Raw genomic sequence first — 27,827 nt, 5'->3', positions numbered from 1 at the left:
CCTGCATACTTTGCTGAGTTGCAAGGCGTATTTGCCTTCTCTCAATGGGTCAGTTGTATAGCTGATGGTCCTTAATGGGCCATCAAGCAGGCTAGGCAGAGCTAACACCAACTTGTCTGGGAAGTTTCCAAGAAGCAGAGCATAAGTTTGAAATACAGACAGTATAGAGCCAATATTCATAACTTCAACTATAAAATTGATACACACATATAGACAGCATAATCATAATCAGCAAACCATAACCTTGTCTTAGACATCTCATTTGACCCCCCCCCCCTTTATATAAGATTTGGTGCCACTACAGGACTTCGTTTGCAACCATGTTCTATATGGTCCCAGATTACATCAATAACGTCACACACCCTCTGAGAGTTAATCCAATCAGAGAGAAAAAGGGCGGGGGGGGGGCGGGAGGATAGGTTACAAATAGAGGATTAAAAAATTTTTAAAAAAACTTGTGGACTCAGCAGCTGATCCACACAGGACCAAGAGATGTGTCAGCTGTGAGGGTTGGGTCCCAATCCTTGTACCACTTTGAATACAAGTGAGTGCTATTTTAACTATATTTACCAGGGAAGCCCTTCATTAGGATAATATTTAGTCCATTATGGTGTGTTTTATGGACCTGGGTCGGGAAGCATTTGTAATCCCCTGGAAGCTACAGAGCCTGTGGAACTTACATTTAGCTGTCAGCTACCTGCTTTAAACTGGGACTCTGTCTAAGTTAAAGAGAGGGGAGGGAACAGCACACAGTGAAGTGAAGGTTTGTGAATTCAGGCTTGCCTGACTTTGCTGGGCTTACGGGGAGGAGAGGATGCCCTATAGAGTGAGAGCCTTGTGGCGATCCAAGGAATGGATCTTTTATAAACTGATCCCAAACCCTGTACAGGCTACAGAATTCTGTTTCACCAGCAACTGAGAGGACCAGTTAGCTATTAACCCACAGGCTAGAATGCTACTAGTTATGGAGTTCCCCAGATTGCTTGTTTGACAGGGTTCTGGAGTGTTTGAAAAGGACTGAGACGCTGCCATTTGATGCCATTGGATATTTTTCTAAAACAGATGCTCTAGGAATTATTTTGGGGCAATTCTATATGACCTGCGTTATACAAGAGATCAGACTAGATGATCACCATGGTCCATTCTGGCCTTGGAATCTATGAATTTCTCAAGCTCTGAAGAGTTCAGGTGACAACACTACATATTCTGACCACACTGTAAAGACTGAAATCATCTCTGAGAGAAGATCACAGGGGAATGTGTTTTGATGCGTCTGCTAAAGAATAGAAAATGTTATAGTGAAACTCTGTTTCTGAACGTTTGTAACAGAAACAAAAGGGATAGGGAACACCAGTAAATGTTCTGTCTGATAGCTTTTGTTTAAAAGTTACTCTTTGTAGATAGTATGTGGAATACTATGTTTTATACTATCTACAGTGTGTTTTGTGTGCCTTAAATGTTTGTTTTTAAGAATGTGTGTGGTATTCTCCTTGAAATTGACAGACAATAGCCCTGAGGTTTAACTCCGTGTAACGTGTTTTGAACACACCGAACGTTGGCTTGTGCTTCAGCAAAAAGTTAAGCTAAGATTCAGGAAGAAGAGACATTTAATACACCTCCCCCTACATAAAGACCAGTGCTGTGACACCAGCCCTGCCCTGGTTAGTTGCAGGGGCAGGCCAGAAAGGAGGAACTGGCCTCTTCATTCCCCAGAGCCTTGGTTGGCCACAGAACTAGCAAGAAAACCACCCTCACTACCAGCTCTCCTCCTACTGGCAGAATGGGAATGCCACTCAGAGACCACCCAGGCTGCAGGAGTAGGTACATGCCACAGCTGCAGGGACACAGTGAGCTCAGAGCTGGCCTGGGAAACAGGCTGGGTCTATGGCCAGTAAGGGTTTGCACTGCACACAAGAACTGGACAGAACCCAGCGGGACGGTCATGCTCTGAACTGGGACTAAGGGACCAGGAGTAGAAGGGCAGCGTAGACTGTTTTCTTCTCGTGGAGCTAGAGCTTGGAGCATCTTGGATTGATTTCATTATTTTGGGGTTAATTGTGTTGTTTAATGACACTGTGGGTTCTGTCCATTGCAGTCAATGTGCTGGACTCGATCTGCATGCAGAAGTGAGCTCCTGCCTTTTCAAAGGTTGTACGAGGCTTTTGGGAACTTGGAGCCTCTTTTTGAAAAGGGGAACCCTCTCACACACCATATTCAAACTTGCTATGAAAACCTGATCAAATAGGGTTACTATGGGCCTGATCCTGCTTCCCTTGCAGTCAAAGCCCTCTTGACTCAATGGGAGCAGGACCAAGCTCTGAATGCAGTGCAGAACAAAGAATTACTAACAAAGAATGGCTTAGCGATAACTACGGAGCAGTCAAGGGAAAGATTTGCATATTATCATAAATGCCTGAGGGGCCAAGATTCTGCCTTGATCATGATTAATTTAGCACTTTCAACACAAAACACAGATAAGGCACCATCTATGCAGAAATAAACAACTGTTAGGCTGAGGCTTCATTCTCACTTCAGATTTCCTCAGAAACTCGGACAATGATTATCAAGAAAGAAAAGACCATGATGTTCAACTCATTGAATTATAAAAATGAGCAACTGGGCTAATCCTATTGCAGTGTGCAGTCTGCACATTAGCACGAGCCTGTGGGACTAGCCTTTCCTCAAATGTGGGGCCCCTATGTGAGAGACTAGCCGTCTGATTGCTGTCCCTCAGTCTCACAAATTTCATAGCTCTGGCTGTACGATCTATGAGGCAGACAATCCACAACTGGAAGCAAAATGTCACACTGTAGATGCTTATGGAATTTCTGCCAAATATGCATTCCGTGCTGAATGGAAGCCATATTAGTATCTGCCTAAATACAGTTTTGTTGAACCAAATGCTTCCGACTGACTTAGGTGCAAGTTGTGTAAAATGTGTCCCACTTCATGGAACATTAATTCCCATCATTTCTGTTCGGTTATAAACACATGCTAGAGATTCACTATTTTGTGTCTGCTCATAATCCATTATTACTGGCATTACAGTACCAAAATTGGAGATTATTGGCAACAAGATTTGGGGCCCATTTTGCTAGGCAATGTGCAAATGCCTAGTCAGAGTTAGTCCCTGCCCCCAGCAGCTTGCCATCTATATAGACAAGACCAACAAAGGAAGTATCGTTCCCATTTTACAGCAGGAGAATGAATCACAGAGAGATTACAGGACTATGCGGCAGAGCCAGGAACTGAATCCAGATCCGCAAGCCAATTCCCTAACCAAAAGACCATCCTTCTTTCACTAGTGTTTCCATTATAAATGAGTTAACTCATTTGAAGCTTCTGCTGCAGGCTGAAACTAGGCAAACAGAATGTAAGCGAGGGAGCAATTTGAAAATACAATCAGTTACCTACCTATTATCAAAATAGCTTTGTTTTGTTTTTCATTTCAAGTTCACCTGTTTGGAGTTTGGGTTTTTTTCTGTACTCCTGTTCTGTTCATTCTCTTGAAGAAGAAGCTGTCAGAAGACAGGATTCGTGGCTAGATGGACCATTGGTCTGACCCAGTACAGCCATTTTTATGTTCTTTCCCCTCTCTTCCTTTTTCCTTTCTGCCACTGATTGCACCAAAATGAATGTTGACAACCTTCCTGCCCCCTGACGCTTTTGTTTTTTTCTTTTAGCCAATCCAACTTCTCAGAAGATGAAGATTTAGAAAATAAGAGTAGCAAAAAGAGAAAATGAAAAAGTGAAGCAAAAATAAAACCCTCTGTGTATCTTCCATTCTATTCCCTTTTTAATAGGGAAAGGGGAAACGACAAGATCCCCCAAACTGAGCTATCGAAACTACAGCTTTTGAAAATTAATCAGAAAATTATGGAAGAAATTGAAGCTCTTTGCTAAAGTTCGCATTTTCAAAAAGGAACCACGTTTCATAAAAAGAGCCAAAGGCTTGAATGCAGTATTTTAACCAGTTCTATGACCTGGGCTCTTCCTGAAGCAGTCCATGACACCCTTACTCTGGGCTGAGTCTGAGGCTCATTTTAGCCCAAAGTGATTAGTTCAATTGCTCATGATAATTTGAAAAGAAAAATATAAGTAGTGAGCTTAAAAACTGACGTTAGGCCCAGTGAAGGACTAATGAGCGGAGAGTACACTATTCCCTTGAAAAGGATGTCACAGCAGCTGTGCTCCCTGAAACTCCAGGCATCACTGTGCCAGCTTCAGGCATAATCCTTGCTAGAGCTCCCACTGGGACTGGGACTTAAGGTCACAATATTGCCCAGTGTCCTACACTGGGTTTTTTATCATCATCTTTGGTAAAAATAATAAGAAAAAGAAGAACGATGATTTGTTCTTTACTGTATAAACCTTCCATTGTAAGGAATTTAAGGAGAGCTATTCTCAAGAAAACTATAAATTGTTTTTTTTTTTACTTGTGTTGGTTAAGCTATGAACCTAAGCTACTTTACAGGGTTCTGACAACACTGTTTTGTTCTTTGTTAGCCGGAAATGATAGCTCCCTCAAGCCTTTGGATAATGGATTCTATTCTTGGCTGTACTGTACCAGTCCACAGCACCTTGCTATTGCTCTGTACAGTACACTGATCACAAGATTTTCTTTTAATAAAAAATGAAACACCAGAGCCCAGTAGCCAACTAAACTGATGTGCAAAGAACCTGTAGATCCCAAGACGTTAAGGCCATAAGGGATCGTCATGATCATCTCATCTGACCTGCACATTGCAGGCCACGGAACCTCCCCCACCCCACTCCTGTAAGAAACCTGTAGCCTCTGGCTGAGTTACTGAAGTCTTTGAATCATGATTTAAAGATTTCAAGTCACAGAGAATTCACCATTTACACTAGTTTAAACCTGCAAGTGACCCGTGCACCATACTGCAGGGGAAGGCAAAAAACAAACAAACCCCATGGTCTCTGCCAATCTGACCTGGGGGAAAATTCCTTCCCAACCCCAAATATGGGGCAAGCATGTGGGCAAGACCCAGCAGCCCAGACACCTGGGAAATAATTCTCTGTAGTAACTCGGAGCCCTCCCCCTCTACTGTCCCATCACCAGCCACTGGAGATATTTGCTACTAGCAGTCACAGATCAGCTACATGCCATCGTAGGCAGTCTCATGATACCATCCTCTCCATAAACTTCTCAAGCTCAGTCTTGAAGCCAGTTACATTTTTTTCTCCCACTGCTCCCTTTGGGAGGCAGTTCCAGAACTTCACTCCTCTGATGGTTAGAAACCTTCATCTAATTTCAAGCCTAAACATAGTGATGGCCAGATTATATCCATTTGTTCTTGTGTCCACATTGGTGCTTAGCTTAAATAACTCCTCACCCTTCCTGGTATTTATCCTTCTGATTAATTTATAGAGAGCAATCATATTTCCCCTCAGCCTTCATTGGGTTAGAATAAACAAGTCAAGCTCTTTGAATCTCCTCTCCTAAGGTAGGTTTTCCATTCCTCTGATCAACCTTCATCTAATTTCAAGCCTAAACATAGTGATGGCCAGATTATATCCATTTGTTCTTGTGTCCACATTGGTGCTTAGCTTAAATAACTCCTCACCCTTCCTGGTATTTATCCTTCTGATTTATAGAGAGCAATCATATTTCCCCTCAGCCTTCATTGGGTTAGAATAAACAAGTCAAGCTCTTTGAATCTCCTCTCCTAAGGTAGGTTTTCCATTCCTCTGATCAGCCTAGTAGCCCTTCTCTGCACCTGTTCCAGTTTGAATTATTTTTTCTTAAACATGGGAGAACTGTGTAACTTTTTACCACACAATCCCTTGCATCTCTGGTGATGTAGTATTGCTTACATGTAATTTATGTCTGTGATTATGCACTTTGTGACAGTAGTGCGGCTGCCTGTTTTGTTTGTTTGTTTGTTTTTGCAATGACGACCAGATACCCTGGTACTCCTAATATGAGGTGATGCTGGTACAGAGATGCCAGGATCTTACATTCAGTTTTCCCCAGAGAAAACTCACCATTACCATTCACCCTTGCCCTACCCCATTACCTTATCCTTTGTGGGAAGCATTGATCATATTGTTGAGTGAGAGAATGAGAAAGGAAACTACACAATCCCATCCCCACAGCAAACCCAGAGCATGAGGATCTCTGTTTTGTTGCTCTAGGTTGACAATTTGAAGACCCTCACAGATACCATGAATTACTATAAACAAGAGTTTAACCGGCCCTTAGAAGGGTTCTCAGAGAGCTGGAGTGTGCAGAGTAGCTTCCCACTCTGGCATGGCCTGCCCAAGGATATGCCTTATTTGCAAGGAGTTTAGGTGTAACACCGATAGACCCCCGTTGCCAGCAGGCAGGATCGAATGTGGGACCTCTGGAGTTCAGTGCATGAGCCTCTACTGCATGAGCTAAAAGCCACATGGCCCTGAACTAAGGCTGTAGCAGACTCATTAATCTCTAAGTGGTCTTGGTGCCACTAGAGGGGACAGAACACCACACCCAGGAGGTACGTGGGTTACATAGGCCCTGTTCAGTTGGAGCTTCCCAGGGAGTGTATAGCGCCCCAAAGGAGATGGGGAGGAGACAGGACCGTGGCTGTGTTCTCTGATGCTTTGGGGGTTCACCCAGACCAGTAAGCAGTTTTGTCACTGCCTGCCCTGTAACCCTGTGCTGTGTACCTTTGGCTCAGAGCCCTGATGCCAGGAACTGGCTTACAGCACAATGGCCTCACCCTGGCTTCCACCAGCCTGGTTACTCCTTGCAGGCTGATGGCACCAGGCCTCCAGTCCTGAGTCTCCCCAAAACTACCTCCTCTGCTGCCCTCAACCCCTTTTCCTGTAGCACTCATAAAACCTTATTAAGTGTGCTGCTCCTTTGAAGAGCTGGTACGCAGCAGCCAGCCTGTTAATTTGACTGAGCATTTTACTCTTCAGTTTGAAACACTGCACTGAGAGGTTGTGTAATAAAGCAAGATTATGTTTATTAACAAAGAACAGATATTTAAGTGATACCAAGTATAAGGGATAAGGATAGAAATGGCTACAAACAAACAAAAGTAAAATGATGCTTCTAAAACTAAAACCTAACTAAACTAGAGTCCAGGTTTCTTTGCCTCCTCAAGTGTGGGATGCCAAAATAGTTTTCTCTCTCTGCTTATATCCTCAACGTTTATCTTTGTTTTCAAAGTTAGGGAGCCCTTTCTGAGGACTCAGCTTGCTCTGTCTATCAGGTAGCTGATGCCATGTTAATTTTTGCAGTGTCCTCCCCCCGTCATGAGACTTAAGGGGCTATCTCCCCCATTTGCTTGTTTGAGGGCTTTGTTTACCTTTTATGTAAATGTACTTCCATTATCTCCCCTTGCTCGAGTTACACGGAAGACACATTCAAACAGATGGAACCACATTCCTTTGTCTAGGGAGGAGTGACTTAAGCCCTACCTTCCAAACACATTTTAAGAACATATTTCCAGCACGTTTATCATTTTTCATATGTCACCCATACATGCACCATGCAATAATATTAATGATCAGCGTGTTACCAGTTCATACATGATACTTTACATAACACCTTTTAGACACAGATTATGACAGTAGTGAATTGGGGTATGCTGAACTGGTCAGGCCAGTTGAGACACTCTGCTAGATACTAAGGGAGTCCCTTGCCTTCTGGTATTGGGATGCTCTTCGGATCACATGTTCCCCCTCTGAAACTGGCCTGAAGGATAGTGTAGCCTGTGCAGTCCCCCTGCACACTGGGTCACTTGGGAATGGGGTATGTTGTCTGAGGTACAATTCCTCAAAGAGTTCCCTATGGGGTGGGGTTTCTCCAAGGCCAGTGGGTCAATTCTACAGTTTAATTTTATCTATGCAATGCTGTCCATCTCACTATAAACACCCTCATCATTTGGGGATTGAGGCATTCATCTAGTGCCAGTAATGGGGTTAGGGAGGGAAATGGGGGACTGGGAGTGAATAATGGAGAAATTGATATCAGATGAAGAGCCCATAGAGACTGGAAGAAGATGGGCAAGGGAACTGAGACTGGGATCTGGTGGGATGGGAGGAAGGAGGTGATGGGGAGAAAAGATAGATCTCTCTGGGAGCCAGGATGTGGGGGAGAACTGGGACTGACTGGGCAAGGAGACTGGGACTGGGATGAGAACCCAGTAATGGGGAAGAGACAGGATGGATCAGGGACGGGGTGGAGGAGATGGGGCAGAAGGGGCCAGACAGGAGGGAATGGGCAGAAGACTGTGCCTCCTAAAGCACACTCCCTTCCAGAGCCTGGAATGGAACCCAGGATTCCTGAGACTCAGCATTCCTCTGCAGTCGGCAAATATCTGAGAAACCCACTGGCAAAATGTGGGTCTCATCTCCCTTTAATGCTCGTCCAAATAGAGGATGACATCCTACTACTGCTATCAGTTACTCTGTGTAGCTCAAGAGACAGAGGGTCTGTGTGGTGGATCTCAATGTTCCTGTCCTATTGATGACCCATGTGGGTGTCAATATGATGCCACATGAGGGGATGTCTGTTTTTTTAGTTAAAAAAAATCTAGGAACTTATATAAAAAAATAAACTATACTACTTTATGGAACATTAAGTTTGCAAAGTCAAGAACTTAAACATTACAAAATGCTAGAATTGAGGTTGCTTGTGTGTATGCATTATGAATATGACCCCCTTGACCATATGCATTATAATACAATCTTTAATTATATAATCATGAATTATATTTTCCACTGCCTCATTCAGTGCATTGGATGGACAGTGTTCGCTTAACAAGTTGCTATTCAATATTTTGTTTTCCCCTCATTGTTCAAAATGTGGCCCAGGACATATTTACTGCACACTGTTCAAACACTGCTCTGAAGACTGAATTATTAATTTACTCCTGGACTTTCTATGGTGCTCATCACTATAGTATCTCAGTGCTTCACAAATACTAATGAATTTATCTTTACAACAACTAGGGTGACCAGATGTCCCGATTTTATAGGGACAGTCCCGATTTTTGGGTCTTTTTCTTATATAGGCTCATATTACTCTCCACCCCCTGTCCTGATTTTTCACATTTGCTGTCTGGTCATCCTAACAACAACATAAGAACGGGCATAGTGGGTCAAACCAATGATCCATATAGCCCAGTATCCTGTCTTCTGGCAGTGGCCGGTGCCAGATGCCCCAGAAGGAGTGAACAGAACAGTGCAATTTATTGAGTAATCACCCCCTGTCATGCACTCCCAGCTTCTAGCAGTCAGAAGTTTAGGGACACTCAGAACATGGGATTGTGTCCCTGACCATCTTGGCTAATAGCCATTGATGGACCTATTCTCCATGAACTTATCTAATTCTTTCTTGAACCCATTTATAAGCAGGCAGAACCACATTCCTTTATCTGAGATGAGGGGCTACTAATATCTTCATTTACAGATGGGAACTGAGGCACAGAGAGATTGAGATCAAAAGTTCTGCTAATTTTGAGTGTCCAATTTGATACACGTGGGAGCTTATTTTTCAGGGTACTGTATTTAGCATTCTACAGCACATTTTACACTCAAAGCACAGCTCCTATTTACTTTAGTTTGCAGCTGTGAGTGCTCAGCACTTCTGCAAATCAGGCACCCAGAAAATGAGGAACACACAGTCAGTGACCACCTGTGAAAAGTTTGGTTTAAATGACGTGTCTAGTATCACAGAGGAACTCTCTTGCAGATGAAGGAATAGAATCCAATTCTCCAGGATAGTACAGAACTGCTTTAATCATAAAACAATCCTTTCTTAACCTGCAATCCCATGCCTCATTCACTACTCACCTTCTAACTTCTGCATTAAATGGGGACAGGGGTCGGCTTCAGAGCTCCAGCCTTAGAAAATGGAGGACGATAAGGACAGGAGAGAGAGAAAGCAGACAGGAAGATGGTGGCAACTGTTGTACAGCAGGAAGCTCCATTCGAAAAAGGCTGGGAATCATTGGAGTAGGGAGAAATAGGTTTATTACCATATCCAGATGATTTTACAACACAGATGCCCGGTGGCGTAGCCAGCTTCTGAGTGCAGGGGGAGCAACCATAAAAAAGGCGCCCCCCTGGCTCCTCCTCGGGCCACGCCCCCCCTTGGCTCCTTCTCCGGCCGCTCCGTGCCGCCCCCCCCCCCAGGCTCCTCCGGCCATGCTGCGCCCCCCCTCGGAGGGCGGGTGGGGGCGGGCGGGCGCTGCTTGCTTCTCCTGGGGGCTGGGGGGAGCGGAGCAGTGGGACGGGCAGTAGCTGGCGAGATCCCCTCTCCCCGGCAGCTTCCTGCTTCCCCGGGCAGCCCAGCATTTCTTTCAAAAGCAGCGCCTGCCGGGCCGCCGCTGGGCTCCTGCAGGCAAGGGGGGGGGAGGGGCAGCATGGCCGGACTCCGGAGGAGCCATTTGGGGGGGCAGCGGGCGCGGCCGGAGGAGCGAAGTGGCCGGGCTCCTCAGCCATTGCGCCCCACGCTCAGCGCTGCCGCCTCCTGCGGCAGCTCAGGGCTCGGCGGCCGAGCGCTCCGCAGCTGGCGGGCAGATCCCCTCTCCCCAGCAGCTTCCTGCTTCCCTCGGCCCGGAAGCAGGAAGCTGCCTGGGAGAGGGGATCTGCCCGCCAGCTGCGGAGAGCTCGGCTGCCGAGCCCTGAGCCGCTGCAGGTGGCGGCAGCAGCGGCGATGTTGGGGCTGCGTGGGGCGCGATGGCCGAGGAGCCCGGCCCCTTCGCTCCTCTGGCCGTGCCCGCCGCCCCCGCCAATGGCTCCTCCGGAGTCCGGCCGTGCTGCCCCCCCACTTGCCTGCAGGACCCCAGCGGCGGCCCGGCAGGCACCACTTTTGAAAAATGAACTGAGGGGAAGCAGCTGCTTCCCTTGAACCCCCCTAGCTACGCTACTGGTGAGATGCTCCAGCCTGAGCCACAACTTCAAAGTGCCCTCTACACATTTATTTTCAGCATAGTAGCACAAGCCAGAGTCTTCAACCCCAGCTGGGAGGTTTGCTGACTAGTGCTGTGTAGACATACTCTACAGGGCTGTACCATCATTACAGGTCTATAATATGCTTCCATCCTCCGCTGTCAGTAACATCAAACATGGTTTGAGGCACTACCATATTGTAACACAACACCTGGTCGGACTTGATAACTGCTGCCGCACAGTCAGTCTCTAACAATGCTTTTAATGCACCATAAACAGAACTAGATGGTCCGTAAAGTATGGCAAAAAAAGCAGTTGCAGAAGATCAGATCTTCTCTCAGTGTTGACCTCCTTATACAATGTAATTGAACATTACATCGTATTTATTGTGTAAACATCCCAGCACTATCTGAAAACAAACCCCAGATGGGTTTGGCAGTTCACTGTACCTTTCATTCTGTTTAATAGGCACTTTACCCATCACTCTCTGCTCACTGGGAATGGATTATGTAGTAAAAGTTAGGCTGGTAAAGGGACACCTCTCTGATCAGCTGCTGCCAAATAACAAGCCATTCAGTGGCTTGAGTGAGTGAGCAGCAAATAAAAATTCATTTTTCGAAGAACAGCTGTCAAAAAAAGGACAGAGAGAAAACATGATCCAACAGTCACCTTGGCCGTTTGCCTTCAATATCCTGGAAGAGCCCCCATGCCCCCTTCCTCCCTTGTGCAACTTCTTTAATTTCAACATAATTACTCTAGGGATGACTTTCATCCTCCCCGCACTCTAAGTGATTACATTACTATTTTCTAAACACACTGTCGTAAAATTAATGGAATGGATACATCCAGAGCTCTTTTAGTTTTCGCCTGTGCAGCATAATTTTTATTGAGTTGTGCACTTTCAAGATGTAAGCGTGACATGGTTTCCCCAAGTAACTAAAGCATTGTGTGCATGTCACTGGCTATTCATTATTTGGCTTGCTATTGCTATATCACGTCATTAACTCCTTGGCAAAGAAGTGGGGGGAGTATAGGGCTGAGAGGAAATTGGTTTCAATTCACCTTCTCTTTGTTTCTACCTCACTTTTTCTTGATTTTGTAGAGCAACTGAAAAGGCTGTTATCAGCGATCATTACACCAGGCAACGACTATCAGCCTGTACCAAGTTATAGCTGTGTGAAAGTTCCTCTAGACCTGTTAACATGTAGAGGTATCAAATTATTACCATCTGCAGGCCAACCTTTTCATGAAATGCCAGCAAAAAGGCCTGGGTTTTGTTTGTAACACTTGAAGCATGCTGAATCCTAGTTGAGACTAGTACTACTACTACTAAGTTAAAAAATCCATTAAATAGGAAGAGAGAAAATATCCCTCCAAAATTTGTACTATACATAGGGTCTAGGTCTGCTGTCATTGAAGCCACTGTCAAAATTCACACTGATGTTCATGGGAGCAGATTCATGGAATCAGTAATCAGTAGGTCTGTACTGTCAGAATGAGTTTAATAACAATATGATAGTACTTTTTTTCCTCTATAGTATGTTTTCCCGTTGTTTTCTGGCCTCATACCGAATTCTGTGGATTACAAGTATGTACGAATGACTGTACATCTTTTAGACTAATGTAGGCAGAGTCTCAGAATTCTGTCTTTCATATACTGGATTGTTTACATATGAGCAGTAAGTTCATGGTTAGAATATTTTTAATGTAGATGCTATCATAGAGAAGCTTTATGAGGTTATCTGCAAGAAAACCCCCACATCTGTATTTTGAGCAAAGTTTTCTTTTAATTTATACTTATGTAAATACAGAGTGAAGTCAATGAAGTTATTCTGGATTTACAGTACCATAACAGAGAGGAAAATGTATCCCATATTATTACAGTAAGTGATGATGAGCATGATATAAATACATATGTTACAACTAGGGCTGTAAATTAATCGCAGTTAACTCACACGATTAACTAAAAAAATTAATAGTGATTTAAAAAATTAATCACGATTAATTGCACTGTTAAACAATAGAATACCAATTGAAATTTATTAAATATTTTTGGATCCTTTTCTACATTTTCAAATATATTGATTTCTATTACAACGCAGAATACAAAGTGTACAGTGCTCACTTTATAATATTATTTTTATTACAAATATTTGCACTGTAAAAATGATAAAAGAAATAGTATTTTTCAATTCACCTTATACAAGTACTGTAGTACAATCTTTTTATCATGAAAGTGCAACTTACAAATGTAGATATTTTTTGTTACATAACTGCACTCAAAAACAAAACAATGTAAAACTTTAAAGCCTACAAGTCCACTCAGTCCTATTTCTCGTTCAGCCAATCGCTAAGACAAACAAGTTTGTTTACATTTACAGGAAATGTTGCTGCCTGCTTCTTATTTACAATGTCACCTGAAAGTGAGAACAGGTGTTCTCATGGCACTTTTGTAGTCGGCGTTGCAAGGTATTTATGTGCCAGATTTGCTAAACATTCGTATGCCCCCTCATGCTTTGGCCACCATTCCAGAGAACACGCTTCCATGCTGATGATGCTCATTAAAAAATAATGCATTAATTAAATTTGTGACTGAACTCCTTGGGGGAGAACTGTATGTCTTCGGCTCTGTTTTACTCACATTCTGCCATATATTTCACGTTATAGCAGTCTCAGATGATGACATAAGAACATAAGAATGGCCGTACTGGGTCAGACCAAAGGTCCATCTAGCCCAGTATCCTGTATACCGACAGTGGCCAATGCCAGGTGCCCCAGAGGGAGTGAACCCAACAGGCAATGATCAAGTGATCTCTCTCCTGCCATCCATCTCCACCCTCTGACATACAGAGACTAGGGACACCATTCCTTACACATCCTGGCTAATAGCCATTAACAGACTTAACCTCCATGAATTTATCCAGTTCTCTTTTAAATGCTGTTATAGTCCTAGCCTTCACAACCTCCTCAGGCAAGGAGTTCCACAAGTTGACTGTGCGCTGTGTGAAGAACTTCCTTTTATTTGTTTTAAACCTGCTGCCCATTAATTTCATTTGGTGGCCCCTAGTTCTTGTATTATGGGAACAAGTAAATAACTTTTCCTTATTTACTTTCTCTACATCACTCATGATTTTATATACCTCTATCATATCCCCCCTTAGTCTCCTCTTTTCCAAGCTGAAAAGTCCTAGCCTCTTTAATCTCTCCTCATATGGGACCCATTCCAAACCCCTAATCATTTTAGTTGCTCTTCTCTGAACCTTTTCTAATGCCAGTATATCTTTTTTGAGATGAGGAGACCACATCTGTACGCAGTGTTCACGATCTGGGCGTACCATGGATTTATATAAGGGCAATAAGATACTCTCCGTCTTATTTTCTATCCCCTTTTTAATGATTCCTAACATCCTGTTTGCTTTTTTGACCACCGCTGCACACTGCGTGGACGACTTCAGAGAACTATCCACAATGACTCCAAGATCTTTTTCCTGATTCGTTGTAGCTAAATTAGCTCCCATCATTATGTATGTATAGTTGGGGTTATTTCTTCCAATGTGCATTATTTTACATTTATCCACATTAAATTTCATTTGCCATTTTGTTGCCCAATCACTTAATTTTGTGAGATCTTTTTGAAGTTCTTCACAGTCTGCTTTGGTCTTAACTATCTTGAGCAGTTTAGTATCATCTGCAAACTTTGCCACCTCACTTTTTAACTCTTTCTCCAGATCATTTATGAATAAATTGAATAGGATTGGTCCTAGGACTGACCCTTGGGGGACACCACTTGTTACCCCTCTCCATTCTGAGAATTTACCATTAATTCCTACCCTTTGTTCCCTGTCTTTTAACCAGTTCTCAATCCATGAAAGGACCTTCCCTCTTATCCCATGACAACCTAATTTCCATAAGAGCCTTTGGTGAGGGACCTTGTCAAAGACTTTCTGGAAATCTAAGTACACTATGTCCACTGGATCCCCCTTGTCCACATGTTTGTTGACCCCTTCAAAGAACTCTGATAGATTAGTAAGACACGATTTCCCTTTACAGAAACCATGTTGACTTTTGCCCAAAAATTTATGTTCTTCTATGTGTCTGACAATTTTATTCTTTAGTATTGTTTCAACTAATTTGCCCGGTCCTGATGTTAGACTTACCGGTCTGTAATTGCTGGGATCACCTCTAGAGCCCTTTTTAAATATTTAGTTTCTCCGCAATATCTTTATCGTCTTTAAGCACTCCTTTTGTATCTCGATCGTCCAGGGGCCCCACTGGTTGTTTAGCAGGCTTCCTGCTTCTGATGTACTTAAAAAACATTTTGTTATTACCTTTTGAGTTTTTGGCTAGCCGTTCTTCAAATTCCTCTCTTTGGCTTTTCTTATTACATTTTTACACTTAATTTGGCAGTGTTTATGCTCCTTTCTATTTACCTCACTAGGATTTGACTTCCACTTTTTAAAGGAAGTCTTTTTATCTCTCACTGCTTCTTTTACATGGTTGTTAGCCACGGTGGCTCTTTTTTAGTTCTTTTACTGTGTTTCTTAATTTGGGGTATACATTGAAGTTGGGCCTCTATTCTGGTGTCTTTAAAAAGCACCCATGGATCTTGCAGGGATTTCACTTTAGTCACTGTACCTTTTAATTTCTGTTTAACTAACCCCCTCATTTTTGCATAGTTCCCCTTTCTAAAATTAAATGCCACAGTGTTGGGCTGTTCAGGTATTCTTCCCACCACAGGAATGTTAAATGTTGTTATATTATGGTCACTATTTCCAAGTGGTCCTGTTATAGTTACCTCTTGGACCAGCTCCTGTGCTCCACTCAATACTAAATCGAGAGTTGCCTCTCCCCTTGTGGGTTCCCGTACCAGTTGCTCCAAGAAGCAGTCATTTAAAGTATCGAGAAATTTTGTCTTTGCATTTCGTCCTGAGGTGACATGTTCCCAGACATGACCCAGCACATGTTTGTTTTAAGAACACTTTCACAGCAGGTTTGACAAAACGCAAAGATGATACCAATGTGAAATTTCTAAAAATAGCTATAGCACTTGACCCAAGGTTTAAGAATGAGAAGTGCCTTCCATAATCTGAGATGGATGAAGTGTGGAGCATGCTTTCAGAAGTCATAAAAGAGCAACACTCAGATGCGGAAACTACAGAACTGAACCACCAAAAAAGAAAATCAACCTTCTGCTGGTGGCATCTGACTCAGATGATGAAAATGAACATGCATCGGTCCACTCTGTTTTGGATCGTTATCGAGCAGAACCCCTCACCCAGCATGGACACATGTCCTATGGAATGGAGGTTGAAGATGGAGGAACATATGAATCTTTAGCACGTAAATATCTTGCGACGCCGGCTACAACAGTGTCATGCAAACACCTGTTCTCACTTTCAGGTGACATTGTAAACAAGAAGTGGGCAGCATTATCTCCTGCAAATTGTAACCAGTTTGTTTGTCTGAGCAATTGGCTGAAGTAGGACTGAGTGGACTTGTAGGCTCTAAAGTTTTACATTGCTTTATTTTTCAGTGCAGTTATTTTTTGTACATAATTCTACATTTGTAAGTTCAACTTTCATGATAAAGAGATTGCACTACAGTACTTGTATGAGGTGAATTGAAAAATACTATTTCTTTTGTTTTTTACAGTGCAAATATTTGTAATCAAAAATAAATATAAAGTGAGCACTATACACTTTATATAGTGTATAATGTATAGGGCCTTGTCTTCACAGACAAAGTCCGCTCTCACACTGCTGTCCTGGGCAATACAGTATGGGGAGGAGGTGAGCAGCCCTCAGTGGTGAAAGAACAACTTAAGGACTATTTAGAAAAACTGGACATGCACAAGTCCATGGGGCCAGATCTAATCCATCCAAGGGTGCTGAGGGAGTTGACTGATGTGATTTCAAAGATAATGGCCAACGGCTTTGCAAACTCATGGCAATCGGGGGAGGCCCTAGATGACTGGAAAAAGGCAAATATAGTGCCCATCTTTTAAAAATGGAAGAAGAAGAATCCGGGGAACTACACCCAAGTCCCTGGAAAAATCATGGAGCAGGTCCTCAAGGAAACCATTTTGAAGCACTTGGAGGAGAGGAAGATGATCAGGAACAGCCAACATGGATTCACCAAGGGCAAGTCATGCCTGACCAACCCAATTGCCTTCTATAATGAGATAACTGGCTCTGTGGATATGGGGAAAGCAGTGAACGTGATATATTTTGACTTTAGCAAAGCTTTTGATACAGTCTCCCACTGTATTCTTGCCAGCAAGTTAAAAAAGTATGGATTGGATGAATGGACTATAAGGTGGATAGAAAGTTGGCTAGATTGTCAGGCTCAATGGGTAGTGATCAACGGCTCGATGTCTAGTTGGCAGCGGAGTGTCCCAGGGGTTGGTTCTGGGGCCAGTTTTGTTCAACACCTTTATTAATGATCTGGATGATGGGATGGATTGTACCCACAGCAAGTTCACAGATGACACTAAGCTGGGGGAAGAGGTAGATACACTGGAGGGTAGGGCTAGGGTCCAGAGTGACCTAGATAAATTGGAGGATTGGGCCAAAAGAAATCTGATGAGGTTAAACAAGGACAAGTGCAGAGTCCTGCACTTAGGACGGAAGAATCCCATGCAACACTATAGGCTGGGGACCGACTGGCTAAGCGGCAGTTCTGCAGATAAGGACCTAGGGATTTCAGTGGATGAGAAGCTGGATATGAGTCAACAGTGTGCCCTTGCTGCCAAGAAGGCTAACAGCATATTGGGCTGCATTAGTAGGAGCATTGCCAGCAGATCGAGGAAAGTGATTCACTGGTCTACAATTTTTGAGAAGTCGTCTGCTTCAGAGATAAAATGTACTATTTATTATATATTTTGATGTGCTGAATTCAAATATGACAATTAAAACAACTGATTGGCTACTGTTTCTAAGATATTTAAGTTTTTACATTTTATGTCTATGTATATTGTGTAGATAGTAGAGTTTTAATCATAAATTGTAAACCTAGGTCTTTTCATGTGTTTATGGTTGCTTTACATGATAATATTTCACCTGTCCTGTTTATGTAACACTTTAAAAATCAGCAAAAGGGTTATATAAATAAAATTTATTATGAAACAAAAGGCAAAAAACTATTATGTACATAGTTTATTCAGTGTCTACTCGGCGCTTCTTGGCTTGTCTCTTGTTAAATGGAGCATCTCTTGTCACTGTCCAGCAATAGTCTGCAAGCATTGATGGGCTCCATTTGCCCTGATAGCGTTTCTCCATTGTTGCAATGACCTGGTGAAATCGCTCGCCGTGCTCGTCGCTCACTGCTCCGCAGTTCGGTGGAAAAAAATCTAGATGAGAGTGCAAAAAATGTATCTTTAGTGACCTGTTGCAACCAAGGCTTTTGTATGCCTTGAGGAGGTTTTCCACCAACAACCTGTAGTTGTCTGCCTTGTTGTTTCCGAGAAAATTTATTGCCACTAACTGGAAGGCTTTCCATGCCATCTTTTCCTTGCCACGCAGTGCATGGTCAAATGCATCATCTCGAAGAAGTTCACGAATCTGAGGACCAACAAAGACACCTTCCTTTATCTTAGCTTCACTTAACCTTGGAAATTTTCCACGGAGGTAATTGAAAGCTGCTTGTGTTTTGTCAATGGCCTTGACAAAGTTCTTCATCAGACCCAGCTTGGTGTGTAAGGGTGGTAACAAAATCTTCCTTGATTCAACAAGTGGTGAATGCTGAACACTTTTCCTCCCAGGCTCCAATGACTGTCAGAGTGGCCAATCTTTCTTGATGTAGTGGGAATCTCTTGCACGACTATCCCATTCGCAGAGAAAACAGCAGTACTTTGTGTATCCAGTCTGCAGACCAAGCAAGAGAGCAACAACCTTCAAATCACCACAGAGCTGCCACTGATGTTGGTCATAGTTTATGCACCTCAAAAGTTGTTTCATGTTGTCCTAGGTTTCCTTCATATGGACTGCATGACCAACTGGAATTGATGGCAAAACATTGCCATTATGCAGTAAAACAGCTTTAAGACTCGTCTTCGATGAATCAATGAACAGTCTCCACTCATCTGGATCGTGAACGATGTTGAGGGCTGCCATCACACCATCGATGTTGTTGCAGGCTACAAGATCACCTTCCATGAAAAAGAATGGGACAAGATCCTTTTGACGGTCACGGAACATGGAAACCCTAACATCACCTGCCAGGAGATTCCACTGCTGTAGTCTGGAGCCCAACAGCTCTGCCTTACTCTTGGGTAGTTCCAAATCCCTGACAAGGTCATTCAGTTCACCTTGTGTTATGAGGTGTGGTTCAGAGGAGGAGGATGGGAGAAAATGTGGGTCCTGTGACATTGATGGTTCAGGACCAGAAGTTTCATCCTCTTCCTCGTCTGACTCAAGTGAGAATGATTCTGGTGCATCAGGAACCGGCAGTCCTTCTCCGTGGGGTACTGGGCGTATAGCTGATGGAATGTTTGGATAATGCACAGTCCACTTTTTCTTCTTTGACACACCTTTCCCAACTGGAGGCACCATGCAGAAGTAACAATTGCTGGTATGATCTGTTGGCTCTCTCCAAATCATTGGCACTGCAAAAGGCATAGATTTCCTTTTCCTCTTCAACCACTGGCAAAGATGTGTTGCACAAGTGTTGCAGCATATGTGTGGGGCCCACCTCTTGTCCTGATCTCCAATTTTGCAGCCAAAATAAAGGTGATAGGCTTTCTTAACCATAGTGGTTATACTGCGCTTTTGTGATGCAAAAGTCACTTCACCACAAACATAGCAGAAGTTATCTGCACTGTTCACACAAGTACGAGGCATCTCTGCTCACTTTGGCTAAACAGAAATGTGTCCCTTTGCAAAATCAAACACTGACAAATAAGAGAGCACGACACTGTATGATTTCTAGAGCTGATATAGGGCAATTTGTTCAGCAGAGTGATGTAAGCTTCGTTATGATTGCATCATCCATGACTTCTAGGAATAACATGATGCAATTCCTATCATGTATGACGCAATACCAGCTTCAGATTGCATCATTCATTGTTTTGCCTAAAAAGCAAGTACTGTCCAAACCCAGTCATAGATTTATTCATAGATCCAGTCAAAGATGTATTTTAGTCATTTCTGGTTTAAATTGAGATCCCTTCCCTTTATAACTCACTTATCCTCTGCCATTCCCAAGTCAAGGGTCGTATATACTGACCCAATAGCATATCTTGAAAACTAGAGCCAATCAACAATTTTAAGCATCATTTTCGTTCTCAGTGACCCAGAATTAGTAAAGTTTGACTACATTTATTTCAGAAGCATTTTGGCTGTAGAGCAGTGTATTCCCCTCTATTCGGCACTGGTGAGGCCACATCTGGAGTATTGCGTCCAGTTTTGGGACCCCCCCTACAGAAAGGATGTGGACAAATTGGAGAGAGTCCAGTGGAGGGCAACAAAAATGATCAGGGGGCTGGGGCACATGACTTATGAGGAGAGGCTGAGGGAACTGGGCTTATTTAGTCTACAGAAGAGAAGAGTGAGGGGGGAATTGATAGCAGCCTTCAACTACCTGAAGGGGGGTTCCAAAGAGGATGGAGCTCAGCTATTCTCAGTGGTGGCAGATGACAGAACAAGGAGCAATGGTCTCAAATTGCAGTGGGGGAGGTCTAGGTTGGATATTAGGAAACACTATTTCACTAGGAAGGTGGTGAAGCACTGGAATGGGTTACCTAGGGAGGTGGTGGAATCTCCTTCCTTAGAGGTTTTTAAGGCTCAGCTTGACAAAGCCCTGGCTGGGATGATTTAGTTGGTGTTGGTCCTGCTTTGAGCAGGGGGCTGGACTAGATGACCTCCTGAGGTCTCTTCCAACCCTTATCTTCTATGATTCTATTATTCTATTCTGTGTTGTAACTGAAATAAATATTTTTGAAAATGTAGAAAACATCCACAAATATTTAAATAAATGGTATTCCATTATTGTTTAACAGCACAATTAATTGCACTGACAGCCCTAGTTACAACCCCAAAAAACTATGTTAAAGAACATTATGGTTGCAAAGTCAAGCTCTCCAAAGTTAGGAAAGTTAGGAAATGCCAGAATTAATTCCTCTTGTTTATATGCACTGCAATACCATTGTTAGTTACATGATCACATACCGTTTTTTCCACAGGAACTCTGGTATATTGAGTTATCTGTAGGCCATTTAAGACTACAGACAACAGACTCATTCACTACACAACCTTCTTCATTCATCCCCAGAGCTTGGTCCATTCTGTAGTCTGGAATGAGGAATCATGTAGGGAAGATGGGGCAGTGGAAGAAGACCAGGTTGCGGCCAACAACGGAAAGAAACAATCTGCAAAATGAGATGAAAGAGGCCTTGAAAAGAGAGAGCCCTGAGAGAATTGTTGTGCAGATGAGCTGCGAGTCTTTGCATACAGTAGTAAAGTCAGTTGCTTAATCCTTGAAAACACAGTGCTTTGTGACAAAGCTCTAACATTTTATCAAATTAAATACATTTGTTTTTCTTTTTACATCCAAAACTTTCACAAGTTCCAAATATATTCCCAAATGCCTTACATGCTTTGGGGTTTGTCAGTGTTTTCTCAAAGGCCAGACAAATAGAAACTATCATAAGAGATGCATGTGAGAAAGCACTATCCCAGACTGCCAGACCTTTAGGACCGGAGGCTACTCAAGGGATTTTGGAGTGCAGCCAGAAAGCTTTAAACAGACACCATATCCTAGTTTAACTCTACACAATTGCCATTTGACTTTATTAAGTTTTCCAAAGTGCACCGTTTATGAAGAATTGGATATTTTTTAACAAATTCTTTCTGATGGCCCAACTTGGAGATATACAAACTGTGTTCAAATAAGCCCAGAGTATGGTCATAAAGACATTTCAGGCCAAATTCTGCTACATAGTCATGCTAAATAGTCTCATTGATTTTGATGGGACTGTTTGAGAAGTAAAGTACCACTAAATGTGTGTGAGAGTCACAGAGTCTGGTCTTTACTGCATTCCTCTTCAGAGGCTATTTTTGTCATGGTACTTCTGAGTGGAAATGGAAGCCAAGTTGATGGGGCCCAGCTCAGTATGGTGCAGAAGAGATCTTTCTCTAAGCTCTTTGTTAGGTGTTTGCACAATATGGAATACATAGAGTTGAATTGACTTCACTCAGAATTTCAACCTTCATATCTGTCTTGGTAAAATGTTGACCCTTCTTTTAGTGCTAGGACAGGGGTCGGCAACGTTTGGCACGCGGCTCGCCAGGGTAAGGACCCTGGCGGGCCGGGCCAGTTTTATTTACCTGCTGACATGGCAGGTTCGGCCGATTGCGGCCCCCACTAGCCGCGGTTCGCCGTCCCGGGCCAATGGGGGTGGCGAGAAGCGGCACGGGCGAGGGATGTGCTGGCCGCGGCTTCTCACCGCCCCCATTGGCCCGGGACGGCGAACCGCGGCCAGTGGGGGCTGCGATCGGCCGAACCTGCCGCATCAGCAGGTAAATAAAACTGGCCCGGCCTGCCAGGGTGCTTACCCTAGCGAGTCGCGTGCCGAACGTTGCCGACCCCTGTGCTAGGATAATATCAAAGATAGAATAATTGTTTCAAAAAGTTGCAGCAGTCCTAGACCTTTGACTTGTTACCCGGCAACAACACATATAAAGAGACATCAGACAATTGTCACCACCATGAACCTGATGATCTTCTAATTATCCCCTGGTGCAGATGTCAGCAAGCTATTAACACAAGATTTATGAAGACTGGTGAAAGCAGCAGTAAATGCAAGGTCAAAAATGCATACTTCAAACAGATTTTTCCAAATGCCTGTAGAAGTCACTTTAATTTGTCAGTCCTGTCTCCCATTCCGAATATATGTGGAAATGAATAACTTTTAATGGTCCTCAGCAAAAATTAATTTCACTAGGTGATAATTGAGTGTGCTCACTTTTGGTCTACTTATCTTATCTTCAAGATATAGAACAGAGGGAAAAATCAGAGCTGGATACATGATGAAGAAAGAAAGCATGTTTTCTGTTTTTACAAATTTTAATGAAAAAATATTTGATTCATTGTAATACATCCTGCTTTTGAATGGTAATGAATAACTTCCTGATAATACTTCCATGCTGGAAAATGTTCCAAGTGTAACTACCACTATCTGCCCTGGGTCAAATTCAGAGGTGATGTTTAAAATGCAGGACCAGTAAGATAGACCTTTGTACACTCAAATTCCCCGAAACCTAATTACATCTACTCTACCAAAGTATAGAAAAGAGCAAGTTCATGTAACTTTCATATCAGGGAGCTGGAAGATGTAAATAAATAGAGTGGGCACTATCTGAACATACATCTTCTTATACCTCCTTTTATCCTCCGGGGTGCCTTCAGATTTCTGGCACACTGTATCATCACTGTCTTCTTAATTATTTAGTATGGTGGTATGATAAATATTATGGTAGCATCTAGACTTCCCAACACAGGGGGTCAAATTGTGCTAAGCACTGTACAAACACTCAGTAGGAGACTATTCCTGCTCTAAAGAGTAGGAGGAAAAATAGAGGCACAGAGATTTGCCCAAAGTCACCCAGCAGCTCAGTAGCAGAGCCAGGAATACAACCTGAGTCCCAGTCCAGGGCCCTATTCCCTGGACCACACAGCCTCTCTTCTTTGTATTCTAAAATGCTGTGACCACTTCGGGCTTGTCTACACTTAAAACGTTACAGCCGCAGAGCTGTGTCACTGCAGCCGTACCCCGGTAGGGCTTCAGTGTAGACCCTACCCACACTGACAGGAGGGCTTTTCCCATAGGTGTAGATAATCCACCTCCGCGAGAGGTGGTAGCTAGGTCAATGGAAGAATTCGTCCGTCGACCTAACACTGCTTAAATGGGGACTTAAGTCAGCTTAACTACACTGCTCAGGGATATGGATTTTCCACATTCCCTAAGCAATGTATCAGAGGGGTAGCCATGTTAGTCTGGATCTGTAAAAAGCAACAGAGAGTCCTGTGGCACCTTTAAGACTAACAGATGTATTGGAGCATAAGCTTTCATGAGTGAATGCCCACTTCGTCGGATGCATGCACGAAAGCTTATGCTCCAATACATCTGTTAGTCTTAAAGGTGCCACAGGACTCTCTGAGCAATGTAGTTATGCAGACCTAATTTTGTAGGCTAGTGTAGGTTTTGGCAATGCTAGGAAAATTAGGATCTGTAATACTGGACCAACATAGTTCCAGTGGTGGAAGTTTAACCATGGAGGCTTTAGTGTTGACAGAACTCAGGCATTTTTACCAGAGTGGTGTCATGACCCCCAGCAGTAGAGACTAAGGCCTTGTCTTCACTGCTAAAAAGAAAGATGTGTTTTTGTTACCTCGTAGTAACTAACACATGTGAGCTATCCCACGGTAAAAACACAGTGAAGACAAGGAATTTTAATTTTACCACAAGGTTAGCACTATACCCCTGCCTGGGGATGACCTCACCTAGTTTACCTCCTCGTAGAACTGTCCTGTTTTTCAGGGATAGATCACGAGCTCTAATTACCCCAAGGTTAAAAAAATGCACTTTTTTAGCAGTGAAGACAAGACTATACATAATGTTTTGCTGCTTAATTGATAACAGAAGATAAATGGCAGACAAAGGACAGTGGTTGAGGTGTTAATTGCTTGGCTGAATAGTTTCTGCCCTCAAAACTGTTACATCTGAGTTGTACTTCACTATAAACACAACAGAACTTCATAGGAATAAAATGAAGAAACCTTTCTTAGGTGTTGTCTAATTACAGGTTTTGTACTGGTGTAACTATTTTGGTTAGTGGTGTGATATTTGCTTTTAAACCAAAATAGTACAAGCCCTACTGTGCCTCATACTGTTGAAGCTTACCCCCCTTCCCTTATGGGTATAAGCTATACAAGTATGTTACCATATAACAGTATAACTGTGTCCACACTAGGGAAATTGTATCACTTAACTATACCAGCATAAAGTGGTACAACTTTTGTGAGAAGATAAATCCTAAAGCCAAGTCTATACATGGAAGGCTTTGCTGGTATTGATATACTGGTATATTATTCCTACAACACACTCCATTGGTATGTCTACACTAGAAAGTTACAGTGGCAAGCTGCAGTTGCGTTGCTGTAGCACTGTAGTATAGAAACATATTATGGCGATGGAAGGGGGTTTTCCATCACTGTAGTAAATCCACCTCTCCAAGAGGTGGTAGTTAGGTCGACAGGAGAATCCTTCCATCAACCTAGCGGTGTCTACACCAGGACTTAGGTCAGTTTAATTACATTGCACAGGGCATGAAATTTTTCACAGCCCTGAGTGATGTAGTTAAGCCAATGTAACTTTTGTAGTGTAGACCAGCCCGTAGTGTGGACACAGCTAAAGCTGACAATAAGCTATATTAGAGAGACAAGGTAGAGCCAACTTCTGTTGGTGAGAGAGACAAGCTTTCGGGCCACACAGAGCTCTTCTTCTCTCACCAACAGAGGTTGGTCGAATAGAAGATATTACCTCACCCACCTTGTCTCTCTAATATCCTAGGACCAACACGGCTACCACTACACTGCATCAGTAAGCTATACTGTCAGTATAACTGTGTTTAAACTTGGGGCTTTTTCTGGCACAGCTACGTCAGTCAGGGATCACATGTCGTCACACCCCTGACTGACTGCAGAACTCTGTAGTGTAGACATGGCCTTAGTTGTGGGAGTAGGGTTGGAATGCAACTGCTACCAATCCAAGAGAAGAAAGTGTTTGTATTTAAATAGCATTTTGGACAACAATGAAGCTAGCTGACAAACTAAACCATGTTCAGTATTGTGTCAGCATCATGGAGAGAGACTGTCCCAGTGTAGTTTAATGACAACATGATGCTGAGCACGACTTGTACTTAGCTACACTGATCAGACAGCAGCATGTCAACTAACCTGATTGGGAAAAATCATCACAACTACATTTCCTAGCGAAGACAAAGGGACTAATAGCCCTGGAATGAAAGGGTGGCTGAAACTCCAGAAGGCAGCTCAGCCTCACCTAACATTTCTGTTGATTAGTGTCAAGTGACCACATGCTCAGAGGCCTATGGACCCTCTTGCCAAGGTACAAGCGTAAGCACTGATGAAAGGCAGTTTGAAGACAGAGGCTGGAAGCAGACGAATTTTCTGGTATACTCTCGGTGACAAATGTGGAGCTTCAGCCCAAGGAGCGTGAACAGACTGTTGTTCTTTAGGCTCACTAGGTGATCTCGGCTCCACGGGGGAGGAAACAGCTTATGGCAGTGGTGTGAAACAGACTGCTTGTCCCTTTAGATTTTCAAGTGCTGCTTTCCAGACACTTCTTTCCTTCACTGTAAATAAAGAAGAGCTCAGCAATCTCCAGGGCACCTCTTAAAGTCAGGCGTGGCTCTGAATCCCCTCTAAAGATACATCTACACAGAGATAAAAAACCTGTGGCTGGCCTAGGTCAGCTGACGCCGGCTCACAGGGCTCAGGCTCAGGCTGGAGCTGAGCTCTGGGACCCTGCGAGGGTGAAGGGTCCCAGAGCTCGGGCTCCAGCCCTAGCCTGAACATCTACACAGCAATTGTTAACCCTGCAGCCCAAGCCCTGCAAGCCTGTCAGCTGGCCCAGGCCAGCCGCAATCATGCCACGGGTCTGTTATCCCTGTGTAGCTGTACTGTAAGTTTCAGAGTAGCAGCCGTGTTAGTCTGTATCCTCAAAAATAACAGGAGTACTTGTGGCACCTTAGAGACTAACAAATTTATTAGAGCATAAGCTTTCGTGGGCTACAACCCACTTCTTCGGATGCATATATGCATATATGCATCCGAAGAAGTGGGTTGTAGCCCACGAAAGCTTATGCTCTAATAAATTTGTTAGTCTCTAAGGTGCCACAAGTACTCTTGTACTGTAAGTGCCGTCCTCTAAGATGGTTTACAGTCCAGTAAGGAAGGGAAAGTATATATCACACAGCAGTGTCATACCAGCAAAGAAAATAACTCCTGACAGTTTTTATGCTTGTTCTAGAAAGGCTTTTTTTGTGATTTATTTAAGGAACAACGTAACTGAAATATGCACCAGACACTTCTTAGTGAAGCAGATATGAGTTTTCACACTGCGGGGCTGGATCATAACTCCCCTGATCTGATTATGGAAAGGGACCTTCAGACATCTAGATCTCCCCCTTCTGACTGGGAGGGGCTAAGCTGCTGCTGCGGCATAGCTCCACCACGTCTGTAGCTTGAGGTTGCCTCTCCAAGCATACGGGGTCCATGCATTGGTAGGGGGAGGAGAGTGGTTCGGTCAGGGAGGGAGTGGTCAGGCTGGGGATGGGGCCAGGTGGAAGAACATTGCTCCTTTATGGCTACCTGGAGAATCCTTGGAAAAATAAATACAACCCCGCCGACTGTATTATCTTTCCCACTTGGTGGTCCTGGGGACAGTGATAGCTGGGGACAGCGTCAAGTGGTGCTGCTGTAACAGCTAAGCTGCTAAGGAGTCAGGGACTGGGGAGTGGGTGGGAAGCATCAGGAGCCAGATTCAATGTGGAGGTATCCAGGAGCCCTGTAGCCTTTTCCATGGAGGGGAGAAGCAGACAGTGTTGGAGGAGCTCCGTGGGGGGGATCCTCTTGGAAATTTTCTCCCTCAAAGTCACCTCCCACAAGTTTTAATGTTCATGGGGATGACCTGACCCTTGGTATTTATTTGGCATCATATTAGTTCTGTTTCCTAAAGTACAACAGAAAGATAAGGGACTTCTATATTCTGTTTGTAAACCTAGAATGATGCTACGAAATTAACAGTAGATAGGGTCTGATATTGTTCGTAATGGCAGTAACCATACTAAGCATTGATGCTGCATGAGTACTTTTCAAATGAACATTTATTAATTAATCTA

Source organism: Emys orbicularis, chromosome 2, assembly GCF_028017835.1.
Source record: "Emys orbicularis isolate rEmyOrb1 chromosome 2, rEmyOrb1.hap1, whole genome shotgun sequence".
Lineage (NCBI taxonomy): Eukaryota > Metazoa > Chordata > Testudines > Emydidae > Emys > Emys orbicularis.
The sequence above is the reverse complement of the archived record's forward strand: the minus strand, read 5'-3'. Positions refer to the sequence as shown.